Here is a 13,878-nt window from a genome sequence, read left to right as displayed (position 1 = left end):
AAGGCTGCAGTTCAATAAAAGCGTCACGCATGAGGCACAGCGGAACGCTCGACCATGAAAACATGGAAAGTTGTTCTTGGCATGAAAAGTATGCCGTTGGCCGAAGAAATAATAATTGCTGCAGCACATACCAACCGTTTTCTTGCAAAACCTAAAGGAGTTTGACTTCGCTAGTGGCTACGGAAAATATTAAAGGTGCCGTAAAGCTGCTGTAGACGTGGAATCCCAGAAAACGTATCGTCTCGATAGCGTGAGCCCTACTACTCTTACGTGGCAGGCTTTTTTTTTACGTCACTTCACGTCACAGTCTTTTTTTTTTTGTTATTATTAATAATTAAATCGAAAACTACGGGCAACACTGTCATTACTCGTCGGGCGCGTTAGTCGTCCAGTACGGTGGCGAAACTACATTACGTGCGCGTATCACTCGGTCTAAAACGGTACAATTCTGCTGCACGTCGACTACGTAGCCATCGTGAGCGGCGAATCAATTTCGGCCACATAGATCACTGTTACTTGACGGATAGAGGATTATTTCCTCCCAGACATTCGCCCGGAGACCTTTTATCGCTATTTCGCTAACAAATTAAAAATATCGGGCTGCTGCTGCGGCGGGTTTATAAGCAATAAACTGTTAGCAGGGAGAAAAACCAGAGACACGGAGACAAAAAAGAACGAACACAACGCTTTTATTTTTTCATGACTTTGTTTTTTCTTCCTGTCATCATGTGCAATAGTCTGTGTTCTCTCCTTTCTATCGAACAAACAGTTACACTACGCTGTCAACATAAACTGCCTGTCTTCTGCTTTGTGGAACCTTTAAGGAAGGACAACGATAAAATATGATGTGACAAAAAAAGTGATTTCGTAATTTCCACGGAACGGGTAGATGCTTCTGTCCGTATAATACTAACTTATCTAAGTAAATGAAACGAAATAATCTAAGGCAGGTTGAACAGGGTAGCTTTAATCGAAGAGCCATCCTCCTCAACAGCTAAGGTTTTTGCCAATTTCCCTTTATTTGAGACTTTATCAGTGATGTGCACGCTACTCCAACCTTGGGCAAAGTAAAGCGTAGCAAACGAGGAGCTGGGCTAGCTGAGTAGAAGCACGGTCCTTCGATAATCCGTACATAGTCGGAGTATAGAAAGACCGTGGTAGAAGTCATGACGAGGAATCGCGAACAGGAACGGAGACAAGAGGAAAGACACGGCACAGCGATCCCGGATGCGCGCTGTCCTGTGTAATTGACGACTTCAGAAAATCCCAGTGCTCCTTGCGCACGCATTGCATTCTGGGCGCTTGCTGAGCGTAGGAATGATGAATAATCTTTCGCATTTCGCTTTCACTGACCTTGACACTTCGTGGACCGGTAGGAGAGAAATCGAAACAGTTTGGAGGCCACCCGTTTCTTTCGTATTAGTAAACTCCCACAGTTCAAAGCGGCGCTAAGCACTCTGGGATTTTCTGAACTTCCTCTTTCCTCTTGTCTCCGACCCTGTTCGCGCTTTCTCGCCATGGCAGATAAAGGTTTGTTCTGTTTTGCTCTCTTCCCACTACTTGCCGATGCCAGTGGATGCTGGCGGTTGACTCCGTGGTACTCGAAGGCGAACGTAGATAAATTCTTCGGTTCTCAACGACAGGTTTATTTATGCACAGCGTAATGCAGCACAATTCAACGATCAATAGACCTCCCTGTTTGTAAACAAATGGCGTCATAGTGTTCGACAGCGCCACCAATTTGGTGGAGTTGAACTACGCTCGAAGCTAGAGGCGAACAAGGTCGCGTCTGAAAGCCATGGTCTTGAGGGGATTACGATGGTCCCTGAAAGGGACGCGACCTTCGGTCCTACTTTTATTTCAATAGGAGGCAGCAATCAAGTGCCCATTCGTGAAACCGAGACCCCCCCCCCCTTACGATTTGTTTCGGTTTCAGTCTAGAGCATAGCTCTGCGTCCTCACTCATGAGGACCCTCATGAAGACGCCTCACCCTCACCTCACGACGATGAGGTGAGGGTGAGTGAGGCGAGAGCACGCTGAACGTTCCTCACGAGGACAGTCGTGAGGCATTGTCCCCCATGAGGCCCACCGTGAGGGCCCTCATGAGGCCAGTCGTCGTGAGGCCATCAATACATGACGGTACAACCTATTCCGTGAGAAGCCTCACGGATGAGGCAGTGAGGCCCTTTGTGAGGAATCTCACGGATGAGGCTGTGAGGCCTTTCGTGAGGAACCTCATGGATGAGGCCGTGAGGCCTTTCGTGAGGGACCTCAAAGATGAGGCCGTGAGGCCTTTAGTGAGGGATCTCACGGATGAGGCCATGAGGCCTTTCGTGAAAGACCTCACGAATGAGGCCATGAGGTCTTTCGTGAGGGGCCTCACGGATGAGGTGATGGGTTCGGGCTCCTCTTTGCTGATGCCAAACACTAATGTTAAACCTCACTGTGACAGTAACAACTGTTACCAAATTTAACCAAGCACAGCACGAAACCCTATAAACAGTTTAATGCCAGGCAGTATCATTAGTAGCAACTACCGACACAGTAGTTCTACGCCGACGTGTCATGTGAACATGACGGAAAGTTCTTTTGAGGCTCATGTGCCTCCTAGTGACTTGAAGACACGTCAGGCCATGAGGGTATTCACGAGGCGAGGGCTCGTGAGGATGAGGGGTCGTAAGGCCATGTAGGACCTCATGAGAAGAAGGTACGTGAGGCCATGAGGGCCCTCATGAGGTGAGGACACGTGAGGCCATAAGGGTTGTGAATAGCCTCATGAGGTGAAGGCATGTGAGGATGAGGATGGTGATGCCTCTCGGGATCCCGATGCCCTGAGGTGAGGTTTGTGAGGGCAAAATTTAAAATGGAATGTGAGGGTGAGGGCGACTGAGGTTTAGTTACTGGTGAGGAAAATGTGGTGAGGGTGAGTGAGGCCAATGAAGTCTGTGCTTTGTGAGGTGAGGATGAGTGAGGCCGCAGGAGAATGCCCACCTATGGTCTAGAGGTCTATAGGAACACTCTTACATTGTATGGCCAAGACCCTTATCTTGAGCAGTTCATCCACTGCGGAGTCCGTTATCCAAGGACTCTCTATACGGTACTCCTCCGCTCTAGATAAGATAGTGCATGGCCTCATCGACGCTGCTCACAACACCTTCGCCCAGTCGCGAGATGAAAGTGGTAGTTCAAAGTCGAGGCAGTGTCCACACCGTAACGTACACTGATACACACCGTTGACCTTTTCTATCGATCCTGTTGATGCCGCTGCTCCAATGTTGCTTCACCCACTCTTGGTCTTCTTCGCTCCGGCTGGTCGTTGCCTTCGTTGCTGCCCGTTGCTCGTACAGTCATATACGGCCATACGTGTAAGACCGTGTACACGCACTGACATACACAAGCAGGAGGGTATCGTTGGTAACTAAACAGAAACGCCAAGAGAGGGGGGGATGGGAAATTGGGCTGGTCGCTACATCGTACTGAAGCGAGCAAAGTAACCAAAGCGACTCTTTTTTTTAAAAATAATTTTATTTTGATTATTTATTTATTTATTTTCCAATTTCCAAATAGAAAAATTAAACATTTTGCTAGTTTGAGTTGCCGTGTTGTGTTGTCTATGCGTTTTTGCCCCGCTCATGTTTACCGTTATGGAGTTTATCCACCGGCTTTTGCCTGTGTCTACCCAACGCATTACTGTTTTTTTTTCTTCACTGTTCTGACTTTGTGTGACTATTGGTATGTTTTCTGAGAATTGTCTACGTGGTATGGAGTAGCCGGCTTAGACGTTGGTGGTGCCAATTTTCTCAATTTTCTTTTTAACTCACTCACTCACTCTACGCAATTTTATCTGTCACCCAAAACGACACGCACGAAAGGACGGGACAATGACAAGGCGCTAACCTCGAACAAAGTTTGTTACAGCACAGCACCGTGCAGTGCCTATGAAGTGAACATAAGTGAACATGAAGTGACACTAGGAACATATACTCTACATATCGAAAAACAAAGTTAGTTGGAAGTGAGCGCCTGTCCGTGTTTCGTCCTTTCGTCCCCGCCTTTTTTGTTGCGCTGTTTGCTTCACCAAGGACGCAGGAGTTTCGTAAAGGAGGCGTGGCTAAGAGTATTCCGATTGATGGTCCGGCCTCGGTAGCTTAGTCGGTAACGGGTTGGCGTACTGAGCTCAAGATCGCGTGTTCGATTCCGCACGAGTATGGTAGTAATATGGGGGAGGTAAACATTGCTTCCAGCTCCGTGTGTCGCAGATTCTCAGCGCACGTCGAAAGAACCCCAGGTGGTCGAAATTATCCGCAGTCCTACCTTGCGGCACGTGCAGCATGTTGCCACACCTTACGTGCAAATCTACTCCAATTACCAATTTTTATCCTATTGATCGTTGTGTACCTACTGTGTTACTTCGTGTGTAAATAAACCTGTCGTTGAGTACCGATGATTTTATCAATTTTCGCCTTCGTACTGCGTAGACAACCGCGAGCATTCAGTGGATTCGGTAAGCATTGGGGAGAGAGAGAAGAGTAACCTTTTGTTTTTTAACCTTCATACTCAAACTCAAGAACCACAAACTAATTTTTAGTGGCTCACGCGGCCATCGTTTGAGACCGTCATGCTAGCAGTTGCACGTTTTGTGAAAGCTTCAGCTTAGTTAACGCCTTGTGCCCGATGCGGAGCGCAGAGTACCGCCAAACGCTTGGCTTGGCTTTGCCTCACGTAACCAGGCAACGCCGCTATTTTCCTTCAACGCCAATTGGGCCCGCTGTGTTAACGCTGTGCGAAAAATGCAGATTTATGTAAACTCGCGTGAGATTACCTGTGCAGACGATCCTGGATGGTACAGAAACTACTGTGTGTACAGATATGCGTACATAGACAATTATAAAGCGAATAAAGCGAAAAAAGTTGTAGAGGAGGTGGTGTTCCTCTACATGAGTCCTGATCGGCGATGATGGAATGTCCCAGCGGGCAGATAGACGTGGCCTCACGCTAGGACGGTGCCGGTAGAACTGGCTGGTAAGCGGAGTGGCGCGCGTCAACAGAGGCACGTCTTCATTGTCTTCGACGGGCCGCCACATCACTCCCTTCCTCAGACGCGGAAGGGTGTAGAGCTAGCGGTTGACGTCCGCGTCGATATGTGAAGAGGAGGAAGAAGGGCGACACGTGGAACAGGGACAGCTGGACTTGCGTCTTGTGCTGAGTGGGCAGAAGTGGCGGGATGAATGGTGCGGACAAGAGCTGGCCTGAAGGGTTCCAGGGGCGGGCGGGCCGAAACGGAGAACAGGCAGGAGACCGGGAGTAGAACTCAGTAAAACGTTGGTCCCGGTGCCTCTTGACAGGAATTGGAGGGGCTGCCAGCATCCTGTATCGAAGCCTGATGGGAAGGCGAGGCGGGCAGGGTTCTTGGGACTGTCATGACGATGCGGATGGGGTAGTGCAGTCGGCAGCGGCGTATCGTGACCGGTACGGGAGCGTGATGCTCGTGAAGGTGCCGCTGGGGGAAGCCCGAAGAGTGCCATCACGAAGCGTGTAGCGACGTGACGAGGAGTGTGCGACCATGGCGAACTGAGCGGTGTGGATGAGCGAACCATGGTGTTGAGCGGCCGGGGGTTGCGATGAGTGAGCCGCGGTGGATGCTTCGAATGCGGTCTTGCGGAAATTTGGGATGGTATTGGGCCGAATTGCGCCGAACATGGTGTTCTTCGTTCGAGTCACCAAATGTAGAGGGATGCCACCTCCTCTACAAAGTTTTCCTATGTAGGGACAATAAATTCTCAGGTATACAATAATTTGATTTGAAAACACAGACGTCAGGCTGTAGTATTTTAGTCAACTGGGCCAGTGATCTATGGCATATTACATGTACAAGAGATAACCAAAGGAATAAATAAATGGAGGGAATATAGTGGATCACGGTCACGTGGGTGGATTCGGCAATAACCATCGCGGCGGCGAGGGAAAAGGCTGGCGGCACTATGTAAGGCGTGTCGAGGTCTGAGGACAGGTACTTTGGGGTGCAAGGTAGGAGTCCTACGGTATCTTGTGTCTACAACTTTTACAACTACAAGAGGAATTCTGCAACTTGGTGATTTGTTTTGTAGGTAAGCCTATCGCAATCGTTGAGCGTGTTGATGTTTTCCATTTCAACCCACTTTTGCAGCCTGCTACACTTTGTGGTCAGTTCAACTAGCATGTATGCTGGCGCTTTTAGTGCATCGAATTGTGTATCTACAGTGGCTGGTGTGCCACGTTACACATCTATCTTGAAAGGAGTGTCAAATGTATCTAGTGTTTGTGTTCTGCGATTGTACAATGCGCCAATGAACGCGGTATACACGCCAAAGAAACTAGCTGTTGGGTGGTGAGAAAAGCACGAAAAATAAAACGTATAAAAGGGAAGGCTGAGAAGAAATTCGGAGGCGCAAGATAGTTATTGTATTCATTCTTGTGTTTTTAAACACTTCCTCTGGACTGATTGTGCCACGGGGCACTTGCTGTCCTTATTTCGAAGCAAGCACGTCATGTGGGTCGGACGTAGAGATGGAAAATTTCCGGAAATTTTGAATCGCTCGAAAAAAAACGGGTTTTTTCGGGGGGGGTTCCGAAAAATTGGAAAAAATGGAAACAAACGTGGTTACTGCTGAGTCGAAGCATTGCCGGCCAAACCACAGCATACAATGAGGTAGAAGCTTTAGTAATGTTCATCCTCTAGGCATAAATGCAGAGCAGAGCATCCCATGAGACTGGTGTCTACTCAGCGATAGGTATTTAGAACAACCCGTCCACTCCGACCAGAACTCCGACATTATATGAACGCGATGGCGATCGCTTGGAGCGGCCAGACGGAGCTCTAAGTTGGTGGTTGGTGGCGGATTAGAGGCACCTAAGGCACTGTTGGCGGGATGGGACGCATCAAAGGCACGAAAATTAACATTTTTGAATTTTGTCACCTGGAAATTTTGGGCTATTTTTCCGTAGACGAGGAAAAAAAAAACGAAAAGAAACTGAGTTTTTCCCCAAAATTTGTTGTTGTTTTTTTCTTTTTTTTGGGGGGGGGGGGGGGCTTCGCATCTCTAGTCTGAAGCACAAGAAAAGAACGATGGAAAGAGTATGAGAAGTCCTCACGTATACATATTACGAAATGCGGCGCTTGCGACATACCAGTGACCTTGCTGAACCTTTCCAGACGACAACTATCTAAACTGCTGTCGCGCATCGTTACTATTGAATATAGACTAGGGAGCCAATAGACGCATGCGTTGCGCCATCTGTCAGGTGCAATATGATGCAGGGGCTGATTTGCGCGGGAGAAGTTCGTTCAAGGATCACAGTGATTCCCCTGTTGATTTCTCGAACTAGAATTGGAAGTGAAATTTTTTATTTGACTTCGCACGAGTATATCAAATGAGTACAGGAAAATAAGCAACAGTAACTTTGCGTTTATTGGCGAGTGCTATCGTCTCCGCGGACGTTGGTACTTGGGTAAAGAAGTTGCATAAACCGAACAATTTTGAAAGCTATTTCTGTTTTTCGTACTGGTAAAACAGGAATCGCTTTTATCGAGTATCTCTCAATGATATGAGCATGATAATGGAGCTGCGAAGGTCGTTTTCGCGTCGTCCGCCCTCCGGCACCCCAGCGTGTGTTCCAGGTGGTGCTGGCAGCAGGGTGTGGCGATTTGCGGGTTGAACATCTGGAATAGTGAACCTCTGGATTCCTAACTCCGGAATTTCGGGATACCCCTGGGGCTGGTTAGCAGGTATATTGTCAGTGAAGTACTTCCATTCGCGGAGCTGCCCACGAAGAAAACAACTAATGTCGATGCTTGGGATAGTTGATACATATTAACTTGCGATGCTGGAACAAACACCACATACCTGAGAGACATACGGAAAACAAACCATGACCGCCTATTTGAGCAAATAACCGTTTTCGGATGTTTTTGGGAACGCAGGCGAAAGGACCCAGGCAGCACAATGTACTGAAAGTCGAGTGCAATAGGCGTGGACGGGTAGGTGGAAGGCCTTGAACAGACCCGTGAAACAAAAGAACATTGATAAGACAAATAGCGTCCACCCCTATTGCATTCGACTTTCAGTACATTGTGCTGCATGGGGAACTTTTGGAGGCATACCACATCACAATATACTGTTTCCGATAAGTGCATACAAGCGTTCCCTCTCTGGCTATCACGCCTGAAGAGATAGCTTATCTTGAGCTCGTAGGGCTTGATTTGATTTCTTCCTTTTTTTTTTGTCGCAGGGTAGGTCAGCAGGAAAATTTATTTTCAATAAACCAGTTGGCAATTCACGGGGATGGTTGTTTCCTGTATGTCTGTCCAGTATGTGGTGTGTGCTGCAGCGTCGTCAGTTCAAGATGAAGAAAACAACCTTGAAAGTTGAAACCACCCGTCCACCTTATGCACTTGCATGTTAAGTAGATTGTGCTGCTTGGGTTGCACGCGGTACTAGCCTTCTTTGTGTGCTGTGAGGAAGTACGTCCACAGAGTGAGTCATCATTCCTAACATCTCACATCTGTTTTTACACGAAAAATCAATAGCTTTCTGATAGAAGTGCACTTTTCGCGCAGCGAAGATTTTTCTGGCCCCTACCCGAATGGCAACTCAATGGAAGGATGCTGAGCAATTTCGGTTTTCCAGACCGCATGCCAGTAAAGTGCACTAACCAAGCTAAGATTATCAAGGTGAGGGGTGCCTTCGGCCACATGTGATTTTCCGTTCCGTCTTATGTCTGTCTGCATATTGCAGTGCAGAAACTGACATTGCTTCTAATATAAGGTACTGTGATAACGAGCAAATGTTGTTTTGAAGCTGACTGGCACTTTCATTTCCCCGGAAGCCGGCCTTCGGCTAGACCGCACACGAAACTAGTTAACTCGTAATTTGTATTCGAGTGTGCAGCAGACACAGATAACCGTGTTAAGGATTAGCATAAGGCGTGACAGGCTGGTTTCCAAGCGTTATTGCTACGTTTACGTGAAATTGTTATTGGTCTGATGCAAGGGGAATAACATTCACGCAGAAAGCTGCACGAGTGAACGTACCTCCGGGGACTGCCAATTAGATTTGAATTGAGAATGTTATGTGAAGCTTGTGTTACCTGATGGGGTTTCTGCTAGAGAGCACGTGCACAGCAGACTGTTTGGTGACGAGGAAGTGTATTGCCCCCGTCGCTGTTACGTTGTAATCGCTCCAGGACATCCGGGACATATCCGAACTAACCATTTTGTGCACTTCTAACGAGCGCACGAGAAATTGTGCAGTTGATTGATGTTCATTGTAACTCGTAGTCACCGCTTTTTGAATGATATGTGAAAACACCTGAACTTTTTGTGTGTCTGACTCTGATACCAAGACAGAAAACTGCTATTTATCAACCCCTTTCCGTATGGATATTTTGCATGGCACTCCTCCGGACTGTTCGCCTCGGGCTGGTTCACATGATGATGGTGTACTGGCTTTTGTGGCCACAAGGCCCAAGGCCCAGCTCATTACTGCTGGCTACTCACATTAATCTATCATATTAACTTTTTTTGTTGTTCGGAGTATGGCACGTATGAAAAGCAATATAATTGGGAGCGTTCTTATCTGACACGTAAGATCCCCATATGTGTAGTTTCCATCCTCCAAGTATAGCAATGCAAGGTAGAGTTCCCGTCGGTGTAAAGGGGACTAGCGCCATAGGTAGTTCTCCTACTTGATGTGAATACACACCATTTTCCAGGTAGGAGGAAGGTGCCCTTACTTTTACAATACAATCTGAAATCATTTACATTATTCCAACTCTAGCCCACATACTCGAGAACAACTCCATCCCAGCAAGGATTGCTGTGCGAACCTGCAAGACCGTGCGAACAATCCGTGTAAAGGGGCCTACTTTCATAGGTGGATTCCTTACTAGATGGCAATACACTGAAATCATTCAGCTATACAACGTAAGAACATGACTTGGGAGAGAAAGGGTAAGGGTAAGAACAAAAAAAAAAAAAAAATCACGAAAGTGGCAGTGCAAGGGTTCTATGGCAGTTGAGGGTGTCAGTAAGGGGTGTTACAGGCTCAGTATTTTCATGACTCATCTAATCGGTCAAGAGTACAAAAGAGGGCTCTAGACTTCAATAGCGGCGGCTCTTGTGTCGGATGCTGACATCAGTCTGAGATGTAAACCTTTGTGGTCACAAGGTCTCCTTCAGATCCGCATTCTTGTGTTCACCAGGGAGTGGAACAATACACTGAGCCTGCTACCCAGCACATGCCAGTACATCAACGTTGGCTACTGACACTAATCTGAAATAGCGGCGTCAATGACCTGCCATCCACTTTGATGTCAATACATGACCATGCAAGAGAAAGCACGACCCTTTTGTGACTGAGTATTTTCTCCTAAAAAAACTCATCGCCATTATATTGCAGCTTAATGCAATTGTAATGGCATTACGTACGCATGTAACTTGTGGGGACGGGACCCCTGTTTTTGCTTGATACCTGCTGTACTGATACGGTAATGTATGCGTAGGTGCAGTTGAGCAAGCGTCCACTATAAATATCGCACCTGAGGCATATTACAGGAAGCCAGCCACACACACACACACACGCGCGCACGCAGACAAACGAACAGACAGACAGACAGACAGACGGACAGACGGTATGATGATGTGGCGGGCCATTCACCGCCGCTATTGCGGTACACTGCCCCATTATTGCTCTTGCGGAAGGGATGAGAAAGGGATGATTATGGAAAATCAATTTTGTTTTCAAAATGTTTTCCTTTTGCCTTCCGGCATCACCAGGATGTTTGGTATTATGTTTTGTTTCTAAGATAAAGTGGATAAGACTGGTGTGCCTCGAAATAAAGTGGTCGAAATCCCTGTTGCAAAAAAAAAAAAAAAAAAAAAAAAACTAATGTAAAGAAATGTATCTGACTATAAAACGCACAGTCGCGCGCGGGATACTGCCGACAGCGAACTTAGATTAACCTGGACATGGGTATGCAAACAGTGAACTTGGACTAACCTAATATAATAAACTAGCCAACGTGCTGTAGCGTCGTGTCCGCCCTGCTAAGCCTAACGGTCACTAAAATGTGGCTTTCCTTCACTAGAATCACTTGGACAGATCATCAAAAACCCGTGAATTTGAGTGGTTAACTAGGGATATTGTGTTTTTAAACACGGCATATCATCTTACGAAGCAATCGAGCATTCTCCTGGTATCTCTGGTTCCGCTTTGATGCGAATACACAGTCGAGAACGTGAATTTCGAGTTCGGGGATTTCGCAACCGGGAATATTGAGGTCCTCCCGTTACGACACTGAAGTATGTTAGTAGAGCGGTAAGATAGCGGTAATGTAGGCTCATCTCATAGAGTCAACAATACACACACAAAAAAAAGATAGCCTTATTGGAGCATTATTACAGGAACCTAACTTGTGGTCGGCTCTAGACAATATCGCTGTTTGAGACACATCTGCCCGTAGCTCGTACATTTTGCCCCTGTGGTCATTTTAACGTAAAGCATTTTTAATGTATTTCGCTTGGCAACAGGCATAACGGAAAACTAAGTGTGCCTCTATTCTTTGAAGGTTTATAATTTAGCTTATGTGCACTGTCACCCAGTGGAGAAGCGTACCTATGGAAGTAGGTCCATTTACACGCATTCCAACTTTAGTCTGGTACTGGAGAACAGCTTCACCCCAAGGGATATTGCTATCTGTGCGCATCCGCCAGACCATGCGAACAATCCTTCACACCCAGAGTGTCGCTTCAGAGTCTAGTACAGACCTATAGCACGGTGTCTAGAACATGATGTCCCATGCACTCACCTTGGACATTGCGAGAAAGACGTGTGGGAGACAGCCACTGGGGAGAGCTCTGTAGGATTCCGTACTGGCTCTGCTGACGTCGAAGGTTCGCACGAAGGTCAGCACAAGTGCTACGTCTTAGCTGATACGTCTTGCTCTCCAGCTGAGTGAACGGAACGGAAACGTTTCACTGAAGAAGGAAACTGCTTAGGAGGTACCGGACTTCATGAGTAATTAAGTTGGCCTGCCGTTCTAAAAGCCGAAAGGCAGAAAGGAGACACAATGCATTGCACACAACGTATGTAAGTTTATTATACCGTCATACAAAGCGACGAGTCATATTGTTTGCTCCTTGCGCAAGCAGGACTAGTTTGTGATATCAACGGGTCGATTATACGTGTACAAGCGAGACACAACTGTAAGGCGTCCAAAGGCCTATACATGGCTGTACGAGCGAAAAGTGGAACACACTAGAGGTAGTACATGCAGTCAGTTTTATAGAGGCAATCATGTCAGTTGCGGCAGCGAGCGGTGCATTCTTCATAGGTATCGAAACGGTTGTCGTTGCCTCCGCAGCCGCCGTAGACGAACTCGACGCAGTCTTTGACGTCAGTTGCGTAGTAGTAGCGGGGCATATATGCGTAACAGAGGCCGCTTTCGGCGGGCAAGGAGCAGTACCTCGGCTTATCACCTGTATATGGGGGACTTCTGGCAGTTCCTGCATTACAAAGGAAGAAAAAAGTGATCTACAGTTACAACTGACGAGAACGTCCTGTACGTTTTGCTGTGCACTGTTATGCTGCTCACAGGGTTGCCGTTACATATTATGATGTTACGCAAGAAGGGATACTTTAGTGCAAATAACCTCAGAGACAGCTTTTTGGCTGGAAACAGTCTTATTATTTTATCATAATAATACCTCTCACTTACCCAAAGCGAGGGCAGCAGCCAGAAGGGCCAAACAGAGAAGTGCTGTTCCTCGTGTCATTGCAGGTCCTTCCCAACGGTTCGTGCGTTCTCAGTAGCAGGTTTCAATAGTGAAAGTGTCGCGGAACGCTTGATATGTGGCATGGAGACGGAAGGAACTTCGATTTCCTGTTTCGAACCCTGCAGCAAATCAGATCCCGCAATAGGCCGACCTTCTGTTTCTGATAGAAAGAACATGCGGGCGATTCGTGGTCATGTAGGTTATTCCGCATATACGGAGGCGTGTGTGCGTTATATCCCACGTGTAGCCGTCTCGGCAACCGTAATCGCATATATTAGCGCGTATCAAACAGAATTCCGCCTGCCCCGGTGGCTCCGCCTGCTGATCCCAAGATCGTGGGTTCAAACCCGGCCGAGGACGGCGGCAACCTGGTGAAAGGGTACAAGCTGCTCAAACACGTTAAAAAACCCTCAGGTGGGCAAAATCAATCCGCAGACCCGACCACTGTGGCGTGGCTCATGACCACTGTTATCTGGCGACGTAAAGCTCTGAAGTAGTATTAGTATCAAGAAGAATTGCCTCTTTGCAGGGGAGGGCAGTAATACCCATATTTTGTATTATAATACTAATGCATGATACTTCCTAGAAATCGGTATTATAATGCTACGTAATACTTTGATTCTGAGGTATTGTAGTACATAATACTAATACTTGAGTGTACTACACAAATAATACTAGTAATACATTGATACGTGACTTTAAGACAAAGAAAAGAAAAGCAGAAATATATTCAATTCATTCAATTCAAGAGCAGTACTTATCGAGACAGTCATTCTCAATCACGTTTTATTTCAGGTGCTTACATTTGTAGCATGGTCTCAAAGGGAAGTCCTCTATAGTGCATGACCTCTTCGAGTATGATGAGATAACGCTGATCAATTCGATCACGGTGAACAGCTTGCCCTCAGTGTGGCAGAGTCTTGATTTCGTCCAATCTGGACGATAAAATGTGGGCCGTTCAAAAGTGTGCGACTGTCCATAGTGCAACCGCAGACAGGGGTGACTGAACTTTACGCACTCTTTCATATACGACAAAGGACTTGTAATTGGATGGCAAGCCTCCGGT

At 47.0% G+C, this 13,878-nt stretch overlaps 1 long non-coding RNA gene across 1 annotated transcript; it reads right to left on the bottom strand.

Annotated features, from left to right (window-relative positions):
• Window positions 1–12,111: 12,111 nt before the first annotated feature.
• LOC135383992 (uncharacterized) lies at window positions 12,112–13,060 on the bottom strand. The gene is made up of 2 exons (XR_010420193.1): window positions 12,755–13,060; window positions 12,112–12,542 (listed from the first exon to the last, which is right to left on the bottom strand). It is a non-coding gene; the product is annotated as an uncharacterized LOC135383992 (long non-coding RNA).
• Window positions 13,061–13,878: the final 818 nt, after the last annotated feature.

Source organism: Ornithodoros turicata, chromosome 2 (genome assembly GCF_037126465.1).
Source record: "Ornithodoros turicata isolate Travis chromosome 2, ASM3712646v1, whole genome shotgun sequence".
In the NCBI taxonomy this organism is placed as follows: Eukaryota; Metazoa; Arthropoda; class Arachnida; order Ixodida; family Argasidae; genus Ornithodoros; species Ornithodoros turicata.
Note: the sequence above shows the minus strand (reverse complement) of the source record. Positions and strands in the feature narration are given on the sequence as shown.